Source organism: Balaenoptera acutorostrata, chromosome 5, assembly GCF_949987535.1.
Source record: "Balaenoptera acutorostrata chromosome 5, mBalAcu1.1, whole genome shotgun sequence".
NCBI lineage: Eukaryota > Metazoa > Chordata > Mammalia > Artiodactyla > Balaenopteridae > Balaenoptera > Balaenoptera acutorostrata.
Genome location: NC_080068.1, coordinates 1983135 through 1992500, shown reverse-complemented (window position 1 = coordinate 1992500; position 9366 = coordinate 1983135). Strand labels below are relative to the sequence as shown.

At 35.0% G+C, this 9366-nt stretch overlaps 1 protein-coding gene across 10 annotated transcripts in view; it reads right to left on the bottom strand.

Annotated features, from left to right (window-relative positions):
* Positions 1 to 9366, bottom strand: part of GRIA2 (glutamate ionotropic receptor AMPA type subunit 2) — a 164772-nt gene that overhangs the window by 5258 nt on the left and 150148 nt on the right. The window lies entirely within an intron of this gene.

Genomic DNA, 9366 nt, shown 5'->3' with positions numbered 1-9366 from the left:
CTGCTTACTTTTCTATTCACAGTTTTCTCAAGTGACTTCCACCCCTCTTGGGGTAGGTGACTGTGAATAACCCCTTTTATTATCCTAATACAGGAAGTCTGAAATGGAAACTTGAACTTGAAAACTTCCTTTGAAGGTTCATGAGGCTTTGGGACTTTTTGTCTTTTTTTTTACTCTAAGGAATTTAAAAAATATAACCTTTATCATAGAAAAAGCAAGAATAAATCCAATAAGCAGACATAATATAAATCCAAATTTGCTTAAAATGCTGCCCTAGGGAGAAGAGTAGCTTTACATATATGTGACAGCACTGTATTTTGGTGAAAATTCACGGTCAAGAGTAAATGAAGTATGGAGTAGGCTTACATCGCTGGGGTTTAGAATACACGTAACAGGGAGAGGTGCTCAGACATTGGCTGCATTTTTTTTATTGTCCCCAAGTGAATAGGGGCTGCAGTGCTGAGACAGCCCATGGGCCATGTCAGCCCTGTTGTCTGGGCTACGAAAAGACCCAGATGTCCTTCCCCAAAGGTATTTTCACCCCAAATTTATAAAAGTTTCTTACCCATTAATAATATGTTGATCCTTTAATAATGTACCTAAACGACTCTTAAACCTACTTCTAAACAATGCCCCTTCTTGAGATTATAGATTTAAACCTTCTTTATCTAGTCAATCAGGCTTCCTCTCTGCCATGAAAATACATCTATGAGGGTGAAAGCTCCATCAGGACACCAACTAGGGAAATGTTAACCTCGTGACCGTAGTGAATGGCCCAATATCTTGCACATATAGGTTCATAATTAATGTATGCTAAGTGAATATTCTGGAATTGGTTAGAAAGAATACGACCATTTTTTATTTATCTGCCTCTTTGCCTACTGGAGAAGATATTTATACTGTTTTATTCTCCTATATTCTGCCCTCATGTTCTCTACCAAATTGGAAGATGCTACAATATTTGTCTCTGAGTATATACCATGAAATATTATTAAACTTCAAGATCTGTTTGTAATGTGAATTCCCACAAAAAAACAAGTGATATTGGAACCAAGCAGAACCCTGTAGCTCATCCCCCCAACCCACCGCCAAGTACAAAGGCCCCTGCACGTCTCCTGCCTCTGGTGGTAGGAAAGCTGAAGTCTCCCAGGCCTCCCTGAGTCACAAAGAGTGGCCTCGAGCAGTTAACGGTCAGGAAAACAGAGTCACAGACTCAGTGTCTGACGCACCTTCCCGAGTTGTTTTACAGATACTGTAACTGCCACCAGCGGGAAAAAGCCAGACTGAAGCCATGACATGAGCTACTCCAACTTGAGCAGTACTGAGTCTATGGCCAGCACGATTCCAAGAACTGGCCTCAAGAGAATGGGATTAACACGATTGCTCATAATAATCTATGTCTTTGTGGGCATCAAAATAATTGTAGCTTGCTCTGCCTGCATATGTAAGTGGGCAACTAAAATTGTCAGGAAAGAGATGTTATATACTCATGTCGACATCTTCCACTCTGAGAATACAGTGCCCCATGTCAGCATGAAGAAGTTGCAGAAGATGGACCTTCGCCCCTGATCCCATAGAAATGGAATGATGTTTGACAGTGGGGAATTGAAAGCAGCTCTTTGCCCATTTCCTATTGACCCATTTCTGTCCCCCTCTAACCTTAAAAACCTAATTATAGGAACGAGATCACTAAGCAATGTAACTTAACTCCTGACTTATGCTCTCCTGAATGTACACCACGCCTTGCCCAACGTGTTGATTCTTTTCCTAGTTTAAAAGGAGGAAGAATGAAGAATTCAGCAGGTAAAAATGTGTAGCTCTCCACCCCCAACAGCTGCCCTAAGCAATCCTGCAGGCAGATCACGCGGGCAAGATAACGTCGGAAGAACGTCAGCCAGTCTGCATGCCATGAAGGATGAAGCAGAATCCAACCTCCTGCCTCGATAATTCACTGAGATTCTTTCCCCATTTTTCCCTTGAAAACCTATCACGACTGAGCAGAATCTTCGGAGTTGGTCTCAGGACAAGAGAATGAGAATTCTTCATTCTTCTCACCAGGTTGCTGGCTTTTCTGATTAAAGCAGTTTTCTTACTACCAACACTTGCCTCTCTAACTATTGGCTTTTGAGTGGTAAGCAGCTGAACCTGAGTTTGGTAACAATATCAAAATGTTTTGGAACAAAATCATAGGCTGATAGATTTCAAAATGAAGTTACACAATTTTTTAAATAAAATCATCCATTAAATATGTCAATTATTCCAAGTTTGAACTATCAATTTTGGATCATTAAAATATTACATAAAATGTTTCATAAATATGGATACTCTTCAGAGAAAATCCAAAAAATAGCAATGAAGTAAATGGAAAAATACAAATTAAACTCAAGATAACTTCTCTTTAAAGACTACAGTTTTGAGAGGACATTTAAATGACGTGAGTCATGTCAAAGCTAATATTCACTAAGTGAAGGAAAATGTCCTATTTCATTCATAAATGCTTTCCCATTAGTTTAAATGTATTTCTCAATGTATGAATAGAATATTCTTTGTAAAGAGTAAAGGCTTTTAACAAGCAATCTAGGAAAAAAATGCACACAGCTATATAGTGTTTTGATTAAGTTACTCCATCTCTGTCAGTGGTTTTTGTCTCACTTGGAAGATAAGCAAGTTCTGACATGTTAATCTAGACCTACAAAGTACAAGCTTCTATTAAGTTAAATCAGTCACTGTTAATAATCAGGCTTCACACATATTATAACACGGCATTTTAACTGAGCAGGAGTTTATGATATAATTGTGGATTAATAAAATCTACAAATTATCTAAGATCTGAAAATACGCATTGCTGATTTGCATAAAACTGAAAGGAATTTTTTCATAGGTCAGAATTTTTGAAAGTTATACATTTTTTTCACAATGGGTTAATTCATTTGTCTCCCAGGTGTTAGTTTACTGCTCACTTTCTTAACAAAGTTAGTGAAATGTATTCATAACCATATCTGTTCAACAATATTTGTTTGAACAGATTTGGCCAAAGGTGTGCAAGTACAGTAATTCACAAACAATATAATTCTGTTATGTTGAAAACTATCATCCATTAGGACAAGGCATTTATTGATTTGAACTTTCTAGCTGCCTTCAAAAAAAGAATAGGGAAAATCAGACTACATTTTGTACTGAGAGACAGTTCAAGGGATTTGTGTTTAATTTCTATTGACAATATCAGAAAAGTTATTAGTCTGCACTAAATAACTAAATAGGTGATGCCTAGAAATCCTGTTCTCCAAAACCACAGCAATCAAAAAAGTAACCTGCAGGAAAGCAACACAAAGGCAAAGTGAAATTCTCCCCTAGGTTTCCCATCCAAGAGCCTGAATGATAATTTATCATTATTTTATTGCCAAGACAGTTTAAGTGACAATGTTTAATTTCACCTAATCTGCAAGTTAATGGTCTGAGACACTGGAAAGCACACTACAGTCTTCAGCCTCTTGACCACTTGTTTCTTAGAATATATTTACAAATAGACTAAAATGAAAAAAAAAAACAGGGATTTTTTTCCTGGGTTAATAATAATCCCATGTACCAAAAATAGAACTTCTTATTAATATTCCGTATTTCAGCAATTCAAATTACAGACATTATTCTACATCAAAAGCATCCAGAAAATTTGGGCAACTGTCTGAAAACTGCAAGTCACATACTGATCGAATGGATTCAATCAGCCTCATTGTGCGGACTTCAAAAATGAGCGCCAGGCAATGATGATCGCTACACTCATAAGCAGTGTCTAAATTTGAGCATGTTTTAGCACAGTAGAAGAGGGAACACAAGCAAACCATTCTGGCCTTTTAAGTAAACCACATACTTTTCTATCATTTGTAATACTAGTCTGAGTTCTTGTCCTGAGAGAAGACAATGATGTGATGAAGAAGGAAAATGAAGGGCTGGGACAGTGGTTTCCAATCTCTGTTTCCAAGATGGCAAGTTCCAAGATGGCCCTAGGTAAAAGTTCTAAGTCTTTCTCAGGATCATCACAATTTCCTTTCTTACCTCTCCGCAAATCTAAGTCTCCACCACAGCTAAGCCAAGGAACACTGTACTTTCTAAGTTTACATATTAAATCAAGGAAACTACTCTTTCAGGAAGTATGATAAAATGAAGTGAATTTCTTCAGGATGGCATCTGCCATCACATTTTGATGAAGAGATAAGTGACACTTTGTTAAGAGGAGATAAATCACAGCTTGGTCAAGACAACACTGATTATCTTGTGTTTCTTAAGGAGTCAAGGCTCTTTGAACATGGCTCTTCAATTCCCTTCCCATACTTTGATATGATATTAGTCATAGGGATATCAATTTGACTAATATTTCATAGAAAATAATTTTAATATTTCCTTAGAGAGGAAATATACCCATTGTCTAGTACTGTTGGGGAGAAGTTCTATATAAAGTAAACACACACGATATAATTATATCTAAGAAAACAATGGCCGCTTTTCTTGTGAAAGAAGCCAACAGTCATTGTAATTTAATTTTATTTTTTCCTCATATACAGTAATACAGGCATTAATTTCTCTACCAGCTAAATAAGCCTTTTTCCTGTTGGGAAAAAGTGACTTTTTAAAGGAAATGGTTATTATCCTTATGAGACATATACAGGTTTTCAAGAGTTAAGAAAATATTGGTGCTGTCTGGCAGACATTCCTTACTGCTTAGTCTATTAACTCTTACACAGTTCACTTTCCAAAAAAAAAAAAAAAACACACAAAGCAAACAAAAAAACAAAAACAAAAAAACCTTATTTACCCACTAATTTCTAATAAAATATCGAATACCTTCTCACAATGTCAGCAGAACAGTTTTTGCTAGCATGGGAGTTCTAAATGATTTCCAAATACGAATGATGTCCAAAGGTTCTAAACAGAGATTCCTGAATGGCTGATATGACTTTAGCCCAGGGGTAAGTTTATAAAGTTGTTGGAGCCCCACTTCCCATTATAATAATTTTTAGATCTCACTTTCACTTTGAACATTAATAGAGACACTTTTCATGAAAACCTCTCTTTTCTTTCTAGGAAAATTACAATGTCTGAGATAGTATAACAACTAATAAGAAGGTAATTCTATCTGTGGGTGAAAAACCTTGACCTAGAGCCTCCTGAATGTGAAGATTAGAGAGTCATTAATAACCTGTGAATAAATAACCTATATTTTCTAAGCCATTTGGTTGACATTCTATAAAAACGTGTATTTAAGACAAAAGAGAATTGCCCTTCCTTTTAGAATTTCATCATTTTTCCTGATTCTTTAGCCTTCCTGTGGAACTCATAGCAGGGCCCATCGCTTCATTCTAGATGTCAGCAGAAATTCACACTGTCCCTGGAAACAACTACTTTTATCAGGCAAAAAAGAATTCCACAGTAGTGGGATTGCTGGGTCATACGGTAATTCTATTTTTAGTTTTTTAAGGAACCTCCATACTGTACTCCATAGTGGCTGCATCAATTTACATTCCCACCAACAGTGCAAGACGGTTTCCTTTTCTCCACACCCTCTCCAGCATTTATTGTTTGTAGATATTTTGATGATGGCCATTCTGACCGGTGTGAGGTGATACCTCCCTGAGAAAACCATAATTCAAAAAGATACATGTACCCCAATGTTCACTGTAGCACTATTTACAATAGCCAAGACACGGAAGCAACCTAAAAGTCCATCGACAGAAGGATGGATAAAGAAGACGTAGTACGTATATACAAATATTACTCAGCTATATAGAGGAAAGAAATAGGTCATTTGTAGAGATGTGGATGGACCTAGAGTCTATCATACAGAGTGAAGTAAGTCAGAAAGAGAAAAACAAATATTGTATATTAACGCATATATGTGGAATCTAGAAAAATGGTACAGATGAACCTATTTGCAGGGCAGGAATAGAGATGTAGACGTAGAGAACGGACATGTGGACACAGCGGGGGAAGGGGAGGGTGGAATGAACTGAGAGATTAGGGTGGACATACATATACTACCATGTGTAAGATAGATAGCTAGTGGGAACCTGCTGTATAGCACAGGGAGCTCAGCTTGGTGCTCTGTGATGACCTAGGTGGGTGGGATGGGAGGGGGTGGGAGGGAGATCCAAGAGGGAGGGGGGGTATGTATACATATAGCTGAATCGCTTCATTGTACGGCAGAAACTAACACAGTTATAAAGCAAATTATAAAGTAAATCAATTGTATTCCAATAAAAATAATTAAAAGCCAAAAAAAAAAAAAAGAATTCCACATAGGTTTCATTCTGTTATTCTTTGCTGTTTATAGATATGCCATCGCTACACAAATTTGTCTGTGCTTCTGAGTTATAGTCACTTATTTGAGATCAAAATTTTAAAAATCCACAAGCATACACTGGAATTTCAATTTTCTGTAGTAAGGTTCCCCCAAGTAGAGTGCATCTGTTGTTCATCTTCTATTCAGATGTTATTTCCAACATAAACAACATATAGTCAAATTGAATCGAGGAAATCTTAATATTTTGAATTGCGTGTCTCTTGTCACTTTCTGTGTTGTGCTTCACTAGAAGTCTTCACAGCCCTGCATCTCTCTGGATGAAGCTAAATTATACAATATTTACTTGGAAAACTTCATCTTTCTATAGTTTTCTTTACTATGTATATTAAATATGAATGGTATTTAAACATCAAAGATTATAAAATTACTTTTGTGAAACTCTTACAAAACAAGTTGTAGGAGGAGAAAAGCGTGTGGCCTTGGTACACAGTCCTGGAGAGAAGTGAAGAGGTCAGCGAAGAAAAGAACCAAATGGTTAGCAAAATAAGAGAAACGTGAGAAAGCATTGGGATTTCATGAACCAAGGGAGGAAAACGTACCAAAAGAATTTGCACAGTGGTATTAAACATGGCATCATTTACACAAAGCATGAAAACACACACAAAACAGTTCAACATGGCAAGAATGGCATTAAGTGACTCTTTTTAGGAAGGTTATTTTCAAAGTTCTAAGGGAGGTCAGATTTGAAAGAATGAAGGAGAGAGTGGCTGGAATGGAAAAAGGGGCCTTAGGAAGCAAATTTATAAATTTATCAGCTAAAGGAAAGGAAGAAGAAAAAATGAAGATTAAGGAAAGTACTGTCCCAAGAAGGACTTTACAACATTGCGGAACATCTAAACATAGATTGAAGGCCAGGGAGAAGTAGCCTGTGGAGACAGAAAGACTAAAGATATAATTAGGGTATCAATTTTAGAGCAACATCTTTGATAATTAGAAAGAGAGGCTGTCAAAGGCCATGATGGGGATATTAGCTTTACAGACAAAGGCACAAATATTCCTCTGACTGGTAGGATAAAAATCTGAAGAATAAATTACACTGGCAAATAGAAGATCTAAATCTTCTTTTATGCCTTTGTCCAACACTAGAAGTGGTTTTGTTTTAATGTGATTCCCCCAGTAAAAACCACTCCTTGTAATGAAAATTTTGAAGTAGAACATTACTTATCTCCTCAACATACTTGAATAGTATTTGATTTAGGTTACTTAGAAGAGAGTACAATACTTAAGACATAAATCCATGTTGTCCTCATTTCAGGGGCTTTAATTGCTAACACTAACACAAGACTTTGGAAGGTGGTAGTCCAACAGCATACATACCAAGGAAACATTGTATTTATATTCCAATATGTAAATTCATTTTTGAGGGTATAAGCTGAGAACATGCTATAAAACATAAATAAAAACAGTATCATAATAACAAAGTGCTTTGAAACTTGGCTCTTATTTCATAGTTTTGATACTACTTTTTCACTTCAGTTGCCAACAATAGCAATGCAAAAATGAAAGAAAAAAAAAAAAAAAAAACCAAGAAAACCTAGAAAGTGTTCAGTATGTTAAGTATAATTGTCATGTATGATAAAAACCCCTAGACCTCTTCTAAGTCTTTTTAAATCAGTTTTGCTAATGAAAGTTTATGTCATAAAACTAAGACTATTCTTTAGGTTTTTCTTTTAATTTAAAAAGAAGTGCATTATTTTCCCTGATGGAAAAAAAACCCAAAAACCAAAAAACTGCAGCTACAGAAATGGTCCCTGCAAATTAAGGGGGAAGGGAAAATTAACAAGTTGTGTCATACAAATAAATATTTTTAGAGAATTTAATTCTATCAACTTAACACTTCTTACTCATCCTTTAGCTAAAAAACATGAGTTTTGCTCATATATTGATTTTTTAATACAATCAAAAACCACACCATTTGCTTCATGTAAAAAAAAAATAGGAAACATTTGAACAAAGTCAATATGAATATTTTCTTAGACATTCCTTTGCTCGCTTAGTTTTAGTAAAATTTGATGTTTAACACTATAACTTCTTGGGTTTAAAATAAAAGAAAAATTTATATTCAGAAATTGTCAGTTCCTTGAAGTCACGAGTCAAGTCAGTGGGAAATATTTTTAGAATCATTAAAATCAGATGTCTGAAGTAATTATGAACATTTTATATGAAGTCTCACAGTATGTTTTTCTCTTTCTTATTAAAATGCAATAATTACCTATTTATAAATGATTGCAGTTAAAATATTTTACAGAAGTGTGGTTTGATTTGTTTGATTTCATGAGGATTTTTTCTATATGGGTAATATGTCATTTTAAATAAAACTAATTCTTCAATAATATTAACAAGATTCACATTAAACTGTATTTCTAGCGATTTCTCAGTTTCTTAAAAACTGAACAAGTATTTATGAAAGCATATAACTAAAAGCATTTTTAACAGCTTAAAATTTTCAAAGGATTGGCATTGGAATGGACCTTAAAAATCACTTACTGTATTCCAAGCTGTTTATTTTAGAAGCAAAGACTCAGAGAGATTAAATAACTTGTCTAAATTAGCATAGTTTGTCAGCCCCAAAAGAGCCAAGACTACAGTCTGGATACTCAAATCTTCAATACATGTGTATATGCACTAAATCAGAAAAACACTGAAGAGCAGTATTCAGATAAGCAATGTTTTATTATGAAGAAACAAATCACTTGACAATATTATAAAATTTAGAGAAATTCAGTTAAATATTTCTGTATAATTTATTAAAAAGTAAACTGAGGCTTAAATAAATTGGATTTGTGGCAGCATTTTAATCAACGAAAAGCAAAGCTAAGCTATGCCTCAGTGTTCTCATTGACATTTTGAAATTACTTTCAAATGTGAAAAATAGAGTCAGGTTAATGCATATATTATTAATAGAATCATATCCTTCTGATTATTTTCTGCTTGGAAAACGATGCCTTTAAATTTTAAAATGTAATTGGTATTTCCATACATTTTCGTTCCCTTACAAATGGTAAATGTCA